The 5,193-nt window shown below is 30.4% G+C and overlaps 1 long non-coding RNA gene across 1 annotated transcript; it reads right to left on the bottom strand.

The window, feature by feature from the left end:
- Positions 1 to 431: 431 nt before the first annotated feature.
- Positions 432 to 4,978, bottom strand: LOC133791362 (uncharacterized). The gene is made up of 2 exons (XR_009874167.1): positions 2,756 to 4,978; positions 432 to 2,434 (listed from the first exon to the last, which is right to left on the bottom strand). It is a non-coding gene; the product is annotated as an uncharacterized LOC133791362 (long non-coding RNA).
- Between the last annotated feature and the right edge of the window lie 215 nt (positions 4,979 to 5,193).

A 5,193-nucleotide genomic window follows, 5' to 3' on the forward strand; every position in this document is an offset into this window, starting at 1 on the left:
GGTCACTGAACTTGACTTTTAAATTATGCTTAAATTTTGTAATTATAATTTTCAAATTACATAACAATATTCTAACAGCATCTCCAAAGAAGTTTTAAATTTTAGATGTAATAATATATTTTTTAAAAAACAAACTTCTCTAATAGTAATGTGCAAATAATATTTGTACATATATACTAAAAGTTGTATTAAATTTAATACAAAATATATCATGTGCCAACATTTTTTAATTACTATTATCATAACTGATTTTTTTAATTATGATTAATGAAAAGTTTTTTAATTTATTTAATTAAAATATACTTTTTATATCAATTTGCATCTAAGAATATTAGAGGATACAATTATAAATTGTGTCAAATATAACATTTGTTTATATTTTGTGTTAAATTAGGTATTATATTTAGATCATAGATTGGAGATGGTAGAAATAGAGTTTTGTAATTTAACTTTTCTCTAGCTTATAATAGGATTACATAGTCGTTACAACGTAATTTCAATCAAGATAAAGTTGATACATTGTGAAGAAAAAAAATTGAATGAAATTGAGATATACTTGAAGAGTATAGAAGGAACCAATAATTATTTACACCAAAACCAGCACGCCTGGCAAGGACTGAACCACAAAATTTAAAAGGGTGGCATGGACTGACCACAATTTAAAATAAATAAAAAATCAAGTGTGGGTCTCATTTTGAGATAAATTGTGGTTAACATCATGTGTATGATTTAATACACATTATTGAAGAAACTAGAAACTTATTGGTTAGATCGATCATACTAGAAATGATTAATTAGACCCCATCAAAGGTAGTTTATGTGGTCTTTTTCCTTCTTTCTTTACTATTCTATGCCACTAATATTATATAATTATTATGTGTTTATTAAAATTGCACTTTCGGTAGATCAATAAATATAATGTCCACTTTTTTTCATTGTTTCCCGTCTTTTTCAACTCTTTAGTTTCCTTTTTTCCAAAGCTAGTTCTTTCTATCGTTATCAATTCAAAGAGGACTGGGCTACAAATAATTTTACAATTTATGTTCCACTCAGTCATTGGAAGATTTTTCCTTTACGTGAAAATGAGCATCATTTTTCCACCGACCTTAAATCAAATACATGATACGTTACAATGTAATGGTTCAAACCCAATCTGATTGTTTTTAAAGAGCAATGATATGTGCACTTAAAAATAATATACAATAGATCTCAAAATTTATTATTTGGGATCAATTTTGAGCGCACATGTCAAAGCTCTTAAATTGAACCACCGGCTCAACTTCAAAACTGCTATGATTAATAAGGTGATTTTGTGGAAACTAGGTAAAGATACAATAATAATTGTACTACTCCAAAACCTTAAAATAACATGTACCTCTTTTCTTTTATCTCTCTCGTGTATTTGAATTATATTTATATGAATTTGAAACAATATCACTAGTTTTATCTTATGATTTCTTGTGTAAGACACTACACTAAATATGAAGGAAAATGGTTATATATAGATAGATAAACACTACATCTCTCTCAAAATGTCATTGAAGACAGAAACTCTTCACTACTTCCAAAGACAACTGTTTCGAGTTTTCATAAACAAATATTGATAAAATCATACAAAAATGGAATCAATCAACATAGAAATCTGAAATCTAACAGTTCAAAATTATATAAATATAAATATACTTGTATATATAAAAATAATTTTTTTGTGTTTTCAGCTTTATTTTTAATTTTTAAAGGTCAGCTATATTAACTTTTACAAAAGGTTTTTCCATATAATACAGATCACCACCACCAATAATAATAATAGACTAATCTAAAACACACAACTAGACATAGATTAGACTAATAACCAAACTGGTGTCGTAGTTGACCGGCAACTAGAGCTCAATAAATATTAAAATAGCTAAACAATCAGTTAAATAGTTAAAAAATCACATCAAAATAAATAATTATCAAAAGAAAATTTAGCCCAAGTTAATCTTGCAATTTGGTTAATATATATAAACAAATCCAGGACCTAGGCTCGTTTTCGTTTATTTTCTTCAAAAGTTCAAGAGCATACAAATAAATAATGTAATGAATTTATAGTATCTTTTCAAAAGTTCATGCACTCCAAAATCAGTGCTATATATAACTGTAAAATGTACTATTACAAAGCTCGGCTTTACAGTACAAAACAGATTATATATACATATATATATATATATTAATATGTATACAATGAAAACGGGGTTTAAGCTTCCCACGACTGGAAAAATATATGATTACATATACCGGTCAAAAACTTTTTGAACAATATTACGCTTAATCATACATATATATATGAAGTAATAAATTTCAAAAATTTATAAAAAAAAATAAAAATCAGCAAGGGGGCTTCTTTTGTCACATGGGGTTGATTGCACGCAAAGCAAAGTCTTCAGTCAAATAACTATATATTAACAAATATGGTAAATACATTTTGACTTAATGTACCTAAGTACTGATCTGGCTCATCAATAATACAGAAGACATATATGTATGTGTAATAGACAAAGGAGCCAGAGATATATATAATCTTTAGATTAGAGAGAATATTAATTAACAAGGAAAAAAGGACAGATAGAAAGGGTTGTGTAATGAAAAAGAAAAAGAAACAAAGAGAAGTATTTTTTTTTACAAAAAAAAAGCTATATGAAAAAAAGAGAAAGAGAAAGATAATAACGCATGCTAGTAAGAACAACAAAGTGCATAAGGAAGAATAGACTATTACCTCACAGTGAGTAGTTCAACCAAACTCTCTTACCCTTTTGCTTTTTCTTTCTTCTATGATCAGAGATGTTGATTTAAGATCGTTTTTGCCACCAAAATATTGATCCCCAAACAGGAAGGAGTGAGGCTGTCACAGCATGACCTAGCTAAGATTAGTATTCATATACTTATTCTTTTCTACTAAACGAAGCTAGATCATGCTGGCAGCTTCACTTTTTCCCTTTGAGAACATTCAAACTACGAACATACACAACAACCAGGAATATATATATATACATAATCTTGGAATAAAGTTTAAAACTTTGTATCATAAGAAGAAAAAACTTTACAAGGAAGTAGTAGCTATTGAAAGATTTATTCTTCAGAAGCTGGGTATTTGTTATATTTATAGGGGGGGTCAGGGGTTATAGGGGGGGGTTGAAGACAAAATATATGCTCAAGGATTTTTTTTAATAAAATATAATAAAACCAACAACAAGCTCATTGTGAAAATATTGATAGAACAAAAGAAGAATATAGTTACGTGGGCAGGGCCAAAAAAGATTGAAAAATATGTGTAGATAGATAGAAAGAGAGAGAGAGAGAGAGAGTTAGAACAGCTAAGAAGGCAGCTACATAGAGTTATAGGTAGATAGGAATAGCTGGATAAATAAGGGCTATTAGGGATCACAGGTGGAGATAGTATAGAGTTGCCTGGCAGTGTGGACAGATAGATCATAACTACTGGTAGAGGAGAGTTTGGGTTGCCCTCCCTCTCTCATAGAACTCATTACTCATCAAGTATATGAGTAAATATATATATATACACACATGCCCTCTGTCCATAGAGCATGCTTTTGCTGGTGTGGTAGAGTAGTCTTAGACTGTTGACTATAGAGAGGGAACAGGGATCGTACCATACAACACAATTCAAAATATCACTGTTTCTTCTCTATCATATCACCAGGCTGATACACTCATACACACCACTACACTACTACTGGGGCTGCAATTATTAGTTTGACAAAGAAAAATCAATATTTTCGAGTTTCAATGTGCTGGTTTTTTTGGATTCTTTTGGCTGAAAAATGCATTTATTTTGTTTTTATTTGTTTTGTTTTGGTGTTATTTACTTACTAGTCTATAGTTAATTCTTTCTTTTTTCTCTTTCTCTCTTTCAACTATGCATCTATCCATCTACTTCACAGTGTTGCTGTTTTGATCAAATGCAGTTGTCAATTCATGTTGCGGGTTGATTTTAATGCTCTCTCTCTCTCTCTCTCTCGTTCATCGAGGAGAGCAAAAGAAACCTAAGAGAGTATGGGATAGGTGGTCGAGTTTTCTTTGTAGGCTGAAATGGATGGTAAATGGTTGATGCTGCTGTCACCGCCAAAAGCGTTACAGCTGTACTGTGAACTTATTATAATCATATATATATATATTGTAATAAGAGATGTTTTGTGAAGTGAAATAGGAATAGGATTAACGGTCTGATTTTTGTTGTTCATGTATTTTCCATGAGAAGAAAAGAAGAAGAGTAGACTAGTTGTTGTCCATCCCATGAAAGACAAAGACAAATACAAACTAGGGATATAAACGAGACTTTCTAGTGAGTGAAGAGGTTGGTAGTGGTACATGTGCTTGGTTTGGTTTGGAAGCCTATTATAGCTCATCTTCTTTCATTGGACCCCATTATGAGCCCAAGCCAAGCCCCCCCTGTGTATGACTCGTTTCAAGAAACCTACAACATTGGCAGACTGCAAGCCACACTGACTAGCTTTCATAGACCCTTTTATACGAACAATCCAAATATATTATGGAATCTTGACCCCAAAAATAAAATAAAATAATACAGTTGTTTTGAAGATGAAGAAGTTGTTAGGTTTGGTTTGGTACTTTGGTTATAAATACTTTTATTATTATTAGCTTCCCAAAAACAAAGAAAAGACAAGAAAAACGTTCCAATTTTCATGTTGACTGGCTGGAAGGAAAGAAATAGTCTTGGTGTCCAACTTTTGTTTGAGATTATTATTAGTCAGTTGTAAAAGAGAACCTCTTCCTCCGGAACAAGTCTCTTCAGAAAAAACAAGGAAAAGGAAAAGAAAAGTGTTGCTCTTTCTCTCTTGCATTGCATGCCTCAATATTGAACTGCCTTCGAAAAATGTGAACATGAAGGCTTGTGCTTCTCGAGGTATATGCTAAAATGAAAAGAAAAGAAAAAAAAGGTTTGAAATGAGTAAAAAAATCTCTTTTACTTTTGTTTTGTGCATAGTGTGAAATGAGTAATATCTTATAAGTGCGTGAGTGGTTGTGGTTTTACAACATTTGAATGGAAACTCTATTACTACATCAACATTTAGGGTGATTCTCTCTTGCTAATTTATTTTATTATAATCTAAATTTTTTAATATGGACAAGTTACCAATGTTTAGAAAATTTTAATTTATTTTAAAAGTAAAA

This window comes from Humulus lupulus, chromosome 1, assembly GCF_963169125.1.
Source record: "Humulus lupulus chromosome 1, drHumLupu1.1, whole genome shotgun sequence".
In the NCBI taxonomy this organism is placed as follows: domain Eukaryota; kingdom Viridiplantae; phylum Streptophyta; class Magnoliopsida; order Rosales; family Cannabaceae; genus Humulus; species Humulus lupulus.